Below are 12,228 nucleotides of genomic sequence, written 5' to 3'. Positions count from 1 at the left end.
CCCTACTCTGTTCTTAGTTACTCTCCTTATATCAAAGAAGACATTTGGCATTTGTTTTTTAGGGATTGGCTAGCTTCACTTAGCATAATCTGCTCTAATGCCATCCATTTCCCTGTAAATTCTATGATTTTGTCATTTTTTAATGCAGAGTAATACTCCATTGTGTATAAATGCCACATTTTTTTTATCCATTCGTCTATTGAAGGGCATCTAGGTTGGTTCCACAGTCTTGCTATTGTGAACTGTGCTGCTATGAACATCGATGTAGCAGTGTCCCTGTAGCATGCTCTTTTTAGGTCTTTAGGGAATAGACCAAGAAGGGGAATGGCTGGGTCAAATGGTGGCTCCATTCCCAGCTTTCCAAGAAATCTCCATACTGCTTTCCAAATTGGCTGCACCAATCTGCAGTCCCACCAGCAATGTACAAGGGACACAACATCTTTTTTATATGTGGTGCTGAGGATCGAACCCAGGCCGCACGCATGCCAGGGGAGCGCGCTACCGCTTGAGCCACATCCCCAGCCCTTGCACTAATTCTTGGTTCTGTTTCATCACTAACTTACTTCTAGATATTTTCCTATATCATTCTCCTATATCAGAGTTTTCCTTGCTTGCATAATTTTATAGCCATTTAAATGGAGTTCTGGGATAGAGAGAAAACAAATGTTTATGCTTACTCTGTTGTCTTTGACCCCTGATTTGTTATTATGGTCCATTTTTACATTGGGTAGAATTCATCACGTTCATTTTTAATATGAAATATATAAATGTATGAAGAAATATTTGAAATGGTAAACAGAAGCTGTGTTGATGGTGGAATTATAGGTACTGATCTTTTATATTTTTGTTTATCTGCATATTCTAGGATTTCCACATTAGATAATATTATTTTAGTAACTGACATAATAAAACTATGTTAAGTGCTGATAACAAAAGTAACAGGTACCTTCTGTTATCCTCTTAGAGGAGGAGTCTGCAAATAAAGGAGACCCTTGCCATTTGAAATGAAAAGTGGGAATTGTGAGCCAGAGGTGGTGGTGCACACTCGTAATCTCAGTTACTCAGGAGGCTGAAGCAGGAGGATTACAAATTCAAGTCCAGTATGGGCAACTTAGCAAGATTGATTATGTCTCAAAAGAAACTAAAAAGGGTTAGGGATATAACTTAGTGGCCAGAGTGCTTGCCGCCTAACATGTGCAAAGTCCTGGATTCAATCCCCACTACCATGCGCGTGCAGACTAAGAGGTAGTTATATCCACAGACCAAAATTTAAGAATTTGAGTATTCTCAAAATCTGAGAAGGAAATACAGGTGAGTTGCTCAACTGATTCAAGTTATTCAGGATTATGCTTTGTAGCATGACCCACAAATTGCCCAAGAGACAGGTCTATTTTCTCTACTATGAAACATATGAGGCCTCTTTGGATTTGCTTCTTATTAATAATTGAAACCCAAACACCAACCATCTACTGAAGGAAACACAAATCAATGCCACCTATGAGGGGTCAGATAGTTAATGAAAATGCAGAAAGACTCTCCATTCACCTCTGAAGTGAACCAGTTGAGTCTATGCCAACCTAGAAAGCATATGCCAAGCCAAAGCAGACAGGTGCTATTCAGCTCTTGCTGAATATAGAGTAAGGCCTCCATTTAATCTTTTCTTTAAACAATCTTTTCAATAAATGATGTTGGGAAAATTGGTTATCTACATGCAAAAGACTGAGATTGGATTCTTTTCTCACACCGAATAAAAAAATCAACAAAAAATGAATGGATGAAAGATTTAAATTTAAGATCCAGAAGTACTAGAAGAAAATAGTACAGAAGTACTAGAAGAAAATACATGGAAAAGTTTCATTACATTTCATTACATTGGTCTGGGCAATGATATTTTGGGATATGATCCTGAAAGCACAGGCAACAAAAGCAGAAATAGACAAATAGGCTGACATCAGGAGAAAGTAACCCACAGAATGGGAGAAAATATTTGCAAACCTACACCTAATAAGGAATTAATATCTAAAATCTATAAGAACGCAAAGAACTCAATAATAAGAAAACCAAAACCATGATTGAAAAATGGGCATAGGACCCGAATGGATACTCAAAAGAAGACACATGAATGGCCAATAGGTAAATGAAAATATGTTCATTATCACTAATTATTAGAGAAACGCAAATTAAAACCACAGTGAGATGTCACCTTGCATCTGTTAGAATTATTTATATATATACATGAAAAAGAAAGACGAGCATTGATGAGAATGCGGGGGTAAGGGTCAATCTTGCAATATTGTCAGTAGGAATGTAAATGAATACAGCTATTACAGAAAACAATATAGAATTTCCTTAAAAAAAAAAAACAACTATGATTAGGACTACCACATGACCCAGTAATCCCACTTCTGAGCATTATCCAAAGGAACTAAAATCAACATGTTGAAGGGATACTACACTCTGGTGTTCATTGTAGCACTATGTATAATGGAAACAATAAAATGAAATGGAAGAAATGGAAACCACATAAGGTCCATCAGCAGATAAATAGACAGAAAAAATGTGCTATATACACACAATGGAATACTATTCAGCTTTAAAATAAGGAAATCCTGTCATTTGTGACAACATGATTAATCTGAAGAACATTATGCTAATGAAATAACCTAAGCACAGAAAGAGAAATACCACTGATGTCACTTACATATGGAATCTAAAAAGGCTGAACTCACAGAAATAGAGAGTAGAATGACAGTTACCAGAGGCAGGGAGATAGGTGGAAAAGGGAGAGAGAATGGAGAGTTGTTGATCACAGGGTACAGAGTTTTAATTGGAAAGGAGGAATAAGTTTTGAGATCTGTTGTGCAGCAAGTTGACTACAGCCAATAATAATGTAATGTGTATTTTAAAAGGACAAAGAGTAAATTTCAAATATCTCACCATACAAAATAATAAGTAAATGAGGTAATGGTTAATTAGATTGATTTCATCATTCCATAGTATATGTATATATTGAAATATCATATCATACTTCATAAATATATATATATAATTATGATTTGTCAATTAACAATACTATTAACTCAAAAATTAAAACATTCTTTATCTTGAAGTTCATTTACATAGAGTGAATTGTACAGATCTGCATATGGTTTTATGAGTCTTACTGTGTGTGTCTTTCTGGCTTCTATAAGTAGAATTCTCATCACCCAGAAATTTACCTTGTCAATCCCTACCACAGTTCTGGCAACCATGGTTCTGATTTCTATTACCATGTATTAGTTATGCTTATTCTAGAACTTCATATAGAACATCCAGGTATTTTTTTTTTGGGGGGGGCACTCAATCACTGAGCCACATCCCCAGCCCTATTTTGTGTTTTATTTGGAGACAGGGTCTCACTGAGTTGCTTAGCACCTTGCTGTTGCTGAGGCTGGATTTGAACTTGTGATTCTCCTACCTCAGCCTCCTGAGCTGCTGGGATTACAGCCATGCACCACCATACCTGGCAGCTGGCAGAACAACCAGTTTTTAAAGATAACTTCAAACTACACTTTTAAAAAAATATTTTTACAGAAAATATAAACTTGATACAGAACATATCTTTCCCAGTTTTTTATCCCTATTAGCCCTTCAGAATATTTTTTATATGTGACAATCAACATTTATATGAAACAGGTGATCCTGACCCAACACATTCTTTCCTCCATTGCATACTGCCAAAGTTTATATTTTCTGTAGTCTTAAGCTATAAATATATTTTTTTATAAATATTTGTATGCTTAAATGTGTTGCTTTATTAAACAAAGATATGTGGCATTTAATGTTTGATAAATAGACAAATGTCAAATTAAGGAATGAGAATCATGATATAGAACTCAATTCATGGGGAACTAAATGTTCTTTTAAAATAAACTTTATTGTGCAAAAAAAAAAAAAAAGGTTGAATGTAAGATAAAATTTATCTTTTTCCCAAAACTTATCCTTCTGAAAAGAAGGAGGCATCTTATACTTAATTCCTTATAAGATCTTTCATAATCTGGTGTCCTTCTCAATTTACTTTATTTTGAAGAGCTTGCTATGTAGCATTTTGATCACATTGGTATTGAATACCTATAGAAGTCTCTGGGAATAATCAGTAAAACAGAGACCAGGATGCATTATATCTCTGGGAATAATCAGTACAACAGAGACCTGAGAAATGATCTTATAATTGCAAAAATTGGAGGTCATGAATTTATAAAACAAGGTTTTGTTGTAGAGATCACAATTACACAATTTTAGGGACAAATAGTTTCCTGAAATGTAAATATGTATTGATTAATATATCACTTGTAGGCTGAAGTATCCTCAGAAATGAAGAAGGTAGCTCTGGAAGACAATGTTAAATATCTCCAAGTGGCTTTTGTAAAAATGGAGATATTGGTGTCAAGAATGCATGGGAAGATGTGGAATAAAATATTTTCATAGTATGTGGGAATGAAAAATATTTTAAGATCAATATTTCTTTTGTTACATGATTCCACGTACATATGCATAGCTATTTTAAAACAGAGAGTTGACTGTTTTATAAACAACTCTAACATTTTATTTATTCAGGTTGTCAGAAGTAATATTTGAAGCTTCTCACTGAGAAAACAGGGATTACCTTATAATAGCATTGTCTTATATTCTGCCTGACACAATGATATATTAACAGATATGCTGGTCTGAGATCATCTTTGCTTTCTTGGGCTAAATTCAACTGGATCATGTCTATGTATTTTTATAATACTGCTAAGTTCAGTTTGCCATTGTTTATTTCGGGTTTGTCCATCAGTTCAGAAGTGCAAATGTGGTTGGTGATTATTCTCTGTCATGTTTTGTTGTGTTGATGAGAGTCACTTAATAAAATAATTTGAATGGGTTAAAAAAATATTTTTAATCTTCAATGGTGGAAATGAATACTGGTTTTTAAGGAAACAATGGGCAGACCCAAAACAGAGAGGCTAACCTCAACCCCAAAACAACACAACACTGTGTGTCTGTTCTGCAGTATGAATGATTTGTACAAATTCGTTAAATTTATCTCATGAAATAACCTGATGGGTTTTATTCTTTAGCAATTAGGAGCACATTCCTTAAAACAGGAAGGGCCAGCCTTATCTTCAGGGAACAAGAAAGGAAGAAAAGGGAGAGTGGAGCCCACTCCATAGTCAGTCCTGGGGAAAAAGGAACTTCAAAGGAAATACTGAGAAAAGTCCAGTTTGGTGGGGGCGAAAATAAAAGCTAAGGGAATGCTTAGAGGCAGTAACACAGAGGGAACAGAACACAGGACTGCTATTATTTTGATCAAACAGCAGGAAACCTTATCTTCACATCATCCCTTAGGAATCCCACTGACAGGCTGGGGCTGGGGCTCAGTGCACTTGCCTAGCATGTGTGAGGCAATGAGTTCAAATCTCAGCACTGCATATAAAAAATAAATTAAATAAAGGTCCATTGAGAACTTAGGAAAACAAAACAAAACAAAAGAATCCCACTGACAAGGCACTACAAGGCCCTAGATGCTCTTCAGCCATCCTCCCAAACTCCTGTCCACAACTGCTCCTTTCTTGGCTGACTTTAAAAAATTTCCCACTACCTCTCACCTTGTCCCTGGGCTCCAGCCACAGGGACCTCTCTTGCTGCTCTCTGACTGTGTCAGGCACACCTGACTCAGGGGCTCTGTCTGGAACTCTACTCCCAGATAGCTTCATAATCTTTTCCTTTACCACCTCTGTTCTAGCTCCATATCACTTACTCACAGGAAGCTTTCTGTGAGCATTGATTAAAAAATTGTACTACGAGTCCACCACTGCTTTTTCCCCAGCTTTGCCTTAGCATTTTCATCATATAACCTATATTACATTTTATTTCTTTATTTTGTCTTCCCTCCTCCATTCATGAGACTGGAAGCTACAGGAAAATGGCATTAGAATTCATTAAATATTTGTTGAATGAATGAGTGAATCAAGGCAGAAGGAAAGAGAGGAAGAAATGAAAAACCCTGCTACCTTTGGAGATTGTTGTTAAGAGTGCTCAATAAAACAGGGACTAGTTAAGAAATTCTATCATTTATCATTATTTTACATTTCATTGTTTTGAGGAACTAAATCAGTAGATGAATGGATTAAAAAATGTGGCATATATACACAATGGAATATTACTCAGCAATAAAAGAGAATAAAATCATGGCATTTGCAGGTAAATGGATGGCTTTGGAGAAGATAATGCTAAGTGAAGTTACCCAATCCCCAAAAAACAAATGGTGAATGTTTTCTCTGATATAAGTGACTGACTCATAGTGGGGTAGGGAGAGGGAGCATGGGAGGAATAGAGGAACTCTAGATAGGGCAGAGGGGTAGGAGAGGAAGGGAGGGGGCGGGGGTTAGCACTGATGGTGGAATGTGATGGACATGACATTCAATTCATTCATCTTCATTCAATTCATGAAGACATGAATTGGTGTGAACATACTTTATATATAAACAGAGATATGAAAAATTGTGTTCTATATGTGTAATAAGAATTGTGATGCATTGTGCTGTCATATATTTAAAAAATAAAAGCAATTAAAAAATTAAAAAAGTTAGATGCATTGGAGAACAAATGTTTATATGTAAACATATTAATGAGTCTTTGAGTTTAGCAAATTTTTCATCATTGTTAAGGTTATGGTGACAAATCCATCTTTTCCTAGTGCCTTTATTCCTACCTTAATTCATTTTAAGAAGCGGGCAAAGAATAAATTATGAAATCATAAAACAGCACGTGCCAATACCATAAAATCTTTGGGAACAATGATCAGTGAGAAAGACATAAAATCAATGCAATGCTAGAATTTTATTTATGCATTTTTTTAATGGCAATGGGTAAACCAGCTCTAGGTGGCTGGCAAGGTGGAGGCTGAGCTGGTTCTGTAGGTATGCACTGGATTTTTAAAATCAGGGATGGGCAGCTCCTCTGAGATACAAGGCAAAGAACTCCACTGCTGGTAGCTTTCCACTCCAGAAAAAAGTATTCTCCAACAAATACTAATATTAAAATATCATTTAGTATTCAATCAGGCCCTGGTATTGGTGAACACTAGATTATATCAAGTGTGTGGGGGTCACCAGCTCACCCTTGGAGCTACCATTCCACACACTGCATATGGAAGACTGCAGGGAACAAGCAGGAATCAAGGGCCAGAAGCCCACATTCACCAACACAGAGCAAATAGGATATGATGATTTGCCTACATCACAGAAAGCTTGAAAACAAGTTTGTAGCAGATTAACCCAAAGAGAAATTCAATATAGTTCCCTGTAATGCACATGCCTCTTACCCTGGCTTAATCCTTCCCATTTTTTTGTCAACTCATGTCCTTCTCTCTGACATGCCTTTGAGGTATTTTCAGATATGTAGAAGGAGAAACAAAGAGCAGGAAAGACAAAGATCATGGATTTACACTTTAATAACATATCTTTATAGCAAGAATAGTTTTCTAAGTATGAGCATCTATAGAGGTTTCAATGTAACCACAACAAGATTAGGCCCTGAACAAGTAAGTAAACAATGTGCTCTTTTTTTTTTCCCTCTCCCAGTTCTGGTAACTCGATAGTCTGATTACTTGAGAAGGTTTGAGGATCTTAGCTCACATTTCAGCTACAATCAAGGTGATCATCCTTATCCCTTGTTGACACCTTTCTTCCCTACCCCAACAAGTCACAGATCACTTCTAGGAGACAATTTCAAGAGGCTATTAAACACTGGCATGGATACCTAGAAAAGAGATGTAATCGTCCCAGGGGGCCTTTTGGAACAGAGGATCATTTTAGATAGGCAGAGTTACATCCAATTCAGCCCATCAAAATGCACCAGGAGCTGAAAACTCAAAGCACTCTGGGTGGTGAAAAGGAGCAGTCCCTTCTCTAAACTCACTGAAATGTCTTAGTCTGGACTGCTGCTTACAGGGCATAATTCAGGCTTGGTTACCCTGAGTGTAGGTAATGCAAGGGTGACATAATATGTAACAGATTTTTTTTGGGTCTGCTTTCTGTCCTAAGATTACAGAATCTCAGAATTGGTTCTTTGTGATTATTTAACCCAGTGATTCTGTATCTTGACTGGGTATTATTATTTCCCAGAGGAACTTTTAAAAGATGTCTGGGCCTACCTTAGTCCACTTAAATCAAAATCTTTTTTTTTTTCCAAGTAAACTTTCAGGTGATGAAAGCATAATGGGCCTACATATTAGTAGCTGAGAAACACAGGTACCATATGTCAGCCTACTTTTTTTTAGAGACAGAGTGTCACTGAGTGTCACCATTGCTGAGGCTGGCTTTGAACTTGCAATCCTGCTGTCTCAGCCTCCTGAGTCACTGGGATTACAGGTGTGTGTCACCTCGCCCAGCTGCCAGCCTACTTTTATACATAGCAAAACCAAGGTCCAAAGAATTTAATTGACTTGCCCAAGATCATATGCCTAGCTACCCATGCTAGAAGGGCCTGGATTAAAGCCATGATCTCCATGAATTTAAACATCAGATAAACATCTACCAATAATATTCTAGACTTGATTACCAGTCACAAATTGCCAGTCAAGAATAAGGTCAACCAAGTCTGGTTGATATCTAAGTTATATATCAGGATCAGTTAAGCTGATCCTGACCTAAGTTCAAAGGTGAGGATAAGGTATGAGGATTTTGGCATTCTCTTTTATATTTTTCTTCCAAATAGTGGTGTATGAATCACACCTCTGGAGATTTAAGGATCCCTTTGATCTAGATTAAATTTGTCACTACCTATGTCCCACTGTCTCATTTTACTAGTTCCAGGAGGCCCTTTACTTACCCAGATCCAATGTGCAGTACAAGAGGCAGGGGACAGAATCCCCAGCTGGGAGCTCAGTGCAGTTCAGTGAAACCTTGATTAGTGGGGCTGAGAGTTGAAGGGACAGCTTACTCCTTCCCTGGGTAAAGAAGAAAGAGAGTTAACACAGCAACTGCTGGTTTGTTCTTAGAAGTCATGCCTAAATGTCCATTGATTTCTAATTCCTAATTCCAACCCACTCCAAGATACAGCTACTGTTATCACAGTGGTTTACATAGACTTTAATACTTACAAAATAAATAAAAATTGAATAAATAAATAAACAGACAAATAAATCTTCCTAAAGGTGAACTGCTATGGTTTGAGGGAGATGGACTCCTTGATTTTTTAATTCAACCATTCCCATACTTAGTAAGTCAAGGGTAGAAAATCATGTGTGAGAAACTGTTCCCCCAAATAGGACACCAGTACTGGGAACAAATCTTAGAACCACTTTTCTTGAGAAAAGCAAGAAAAATTTAAAAATAAAGCTAGGTATAGTGAACACATCCCTGCAACTCCAGAGGCTGAGGCATGAGGATCACAAGTTTGAGGCCAGCTAGGCAACTTAGCAAAAACTTTCAAAATAAAAACAAAAAGTGCTGAGGATGCAGCTCAGTGGTAGAGTGTCCCTGGGTTCAATCCCTGGCACTCAAAACAGCAAAATACAAAAAGTGAGAATGGTATAATATTCAAGAAAAAGAGCTGATCTTTTTAATATCAATTAAAATATCAATTAAAAATTAATATAATTAAAGTGTCTTTAGTCTTTCACAGATAATCCAGAACACTTACACAAGAGGCCAGGTATTTATTTCATGTGTAAGTAGAATAATACACTCAGTTTGTGGATTTATCCACATCCCTCTTCATTCTAATTTTCCTCTATCTATCTGCCCTCTTATAAAGCAAGATCTATTAACCCTGATATGAGGAATCCTCTGAAAGGTGTCCAACATTTTGAATAGGTGTGCATTTTTTTTTCTGGAGATGAAATCCCTACTTTTTGCTAGATTTTGAAAAAGACCTGTCTACTCTCTCAAAGTCCCCTACAATAAAATTGGTTTTCAAAGGTTGAGTTGAGCAGTAGATAATAATATTCATCATTCTTGGTACCTAAAATGAAAGATTTTTATGAAATTGTCCTCTGGAACTAATGTCCAAAAGAAGAATTAAAAGATTCAATGAAATTGGGTCCATTCTCCCAAAGAATGGACTTAGATAAAAGATGGTTTGGGAGGTCCCAGAGGATTAAAGTTATCCATGTTTATTCTGTCTTCCTTCATATAAGATTTTACTAGTTTGAAAGCAAAAGAAAGGAAAACCATCATTTCATCACTTTTCTTGTTGATTTTAACTGCATTAATTTAATGGTAATTCAAACATCAGGAGAAATGGATGTGTCTTCTTATTTATATTTCTGATAAAACTGCTTACTTTGGAATTAACTAAAACGCAGACTAGCTGCTACTATAAAATAAAATGCCCACCAGAAGACATGCAAGGCATTGAAAATGAGATGAAAACTCAAATGATTTTGATTTTCAATCAAACTGGTGCTACAAACCTGTATCAGCCCACTGTTTTAATTAGAAATTTCCCCAATCTTTCAATCTTCAGTTCTTAGCCACGTGCCTTTTACACAGATAGCACTCACATACTTACTGGATTGAGTAAATTCTTTTGGTATCGCTCATAAATTAATGAGGAACCTGTAACTCTGTATAGTTTCAGAGTAGTTAAAGAGAGAGAGAAAAAAGAAATGCTATGCAACAGAACTGGGACCTCAGGTGTTACTTAACAAACTAGAACACTTTCCAACAGTGCACTTGATATCAGCCATAGCAACCTTACCCAGGAATTCTTTACCCTAAGTTTTTTTCTAATGCAAATTAGTTTGAATTTCCTTTTCCTCCTTCTTGTCCCTTCTGGTACAAAACAATAGGACCCTACAGCAATTAGATCACCTGGCAAAAAGTATCTCAGCTAGGGCTGCAGCACAGAGGTAGTGCTAGTAGGTGCAAGGCCCTGAGTTCAATTCCCAGCACCACAAGAAAAATTTAAAAAGGTCTTTCAAATTTCATTTCCAAAAGGAAATGTGCATTTCCTATTGCATATTTCAAACCCCATTCCATTTTCATTCTGGGTTAGGCCCTAAGCTAACTTTAGTAAATACGTTTAAATATAATGCACATTGTTCCCAGTTTTCAAATAAGATAAAGCAGAATCTCAGCAACCCCTCCAAACGTTTCCATTTTTGTTGCTGCTGTTGACAAGAGTCTTCATTAAGTTTTTAAAAAATTCTAGACTCTAGATCAGCCCACAGTATTCATCACACCAGGAAAAGAATCTCCCCTCCTCACAGTGTATCTGGTGGTGGCCTTCTCCACAGCAGTAGATCTTTGCAGTTTTTTAAAGTTCACTGAGAATGTCCGGCTTGTCTCCTTGGGGGTCCGGTCCCCAGTACGTACCCAACCAGGCATAATCAATACAAGTAAATTGGTTTCCTGATAACTGCCTTTGCTACCTTCAAACACTCGGAGCCACTATTATGGTAGAGTACCTGCTACAAGGAGGGCAATGAATTTTTAGGCAGGAAGCCAATACCAACTTTCAGGGCATAATTTTTTTTTTTTTTTTTAGCAGATTAGTGGAAGCAAGGGGTCAAGCAGTGTCGTGTGATGTGCGGAGGGGCCCGGTCTCAAACCGGTTTACCCTCCGTGGATTGCCCAGGGAGTCAAATGCCAGTAGAACCCATTCTGACACAGCCCGAGGCAGCGCTGGGCTCCAGAGAGAAGGCTAAATAAAGGAATCGCTGAACGTTTTTTGTTTTGTTAAACTGGATTTTGTTACAAACAGGCTAGAACTAAGAGGGACTCGATTCTGGCCACAGCAGGGCAAGTATGAAGTATGACAATATTTTGGAAGCAAGGGTCAGGGCGCATGAGAAATTAGGAACACGAAACTGTAAACAGCAAAGAGCTGGGTTAGAACCAAAGGGACTTCGAGGGGCAAACGTCTAGTAAAAATCTCTCCGCAGCAGCTGCAGAGGGTAAAGGAACCAGTTAGGGAAAGCAAGGGAAAGCACATCCTGAGACTTTATCCCCGCAAGGTGTGGGCAAGTCAAATTTGTGGGCTATTAGTTTTAGAGGAGTGAGAAAGGCCTGAAGGTAAAGCCCGAGGCAGAGGGACAGACCCACTAGGAGAGGCGGTGACCGCCAGAGCCCAGGTCGGGTGGGCATCAGTGGAGTCAGCGCTCGGCGCCCGTTCCCCCCAGGGCGCAGAGCCCGAGGTACCCTAGCGAGCTCCCCCGACCCGCGGCCGCACGCGCACACTCACCGGCCGGCGCTGCCCGGG

At 37.8% G+C, this 12,228-nt stretch overlaps 1 protein-coding gene across 1 annotated transcript in view; it reads right to left on the bottom strand.

Annotated features, from left to right (window-relative positions):
- The window catches only part of Slc26a5 (solute carrier family 26 member 5), a 55,680-nt gene extending 43,452 nt beyond the window's left edge, over positions 1–12,228 (bottom strand). Inside the window, exons 1-2 of the mRNA XM_015488376.2 lie at positions 12,211–12,228; positions 8,854–8,971 (exon numbers count right to left, since the gene is read on the bottom strand). The gene's annotated coding sequence lies outside the window, so the exon portion shown is untranslated. The remainder of the gene's footprint in view (positions 1–8,853; positions 8,972–12,210) is intronic.

The sequence above is a fragment of the Marmota marmota genome, unplaced genomic scaffold, assembly GCF_001458135.2.
Source record: "Marmota marmota marmota unplaced genomic scaffold, marMar, whole genome shotgun sequence".
In the NCBI taxonomy this organism is placed as follows: domain Eukaryota; kingdom Metazoa; phylum Chordata; class Mammalia; order Rodentia; family Sciuridae; genus Marmota; species Marmota marmota.
Note: the sequence above shows the minus strand (reverse complement) of the source record. Positions and strands in the feature narration are given on the sequence as shown.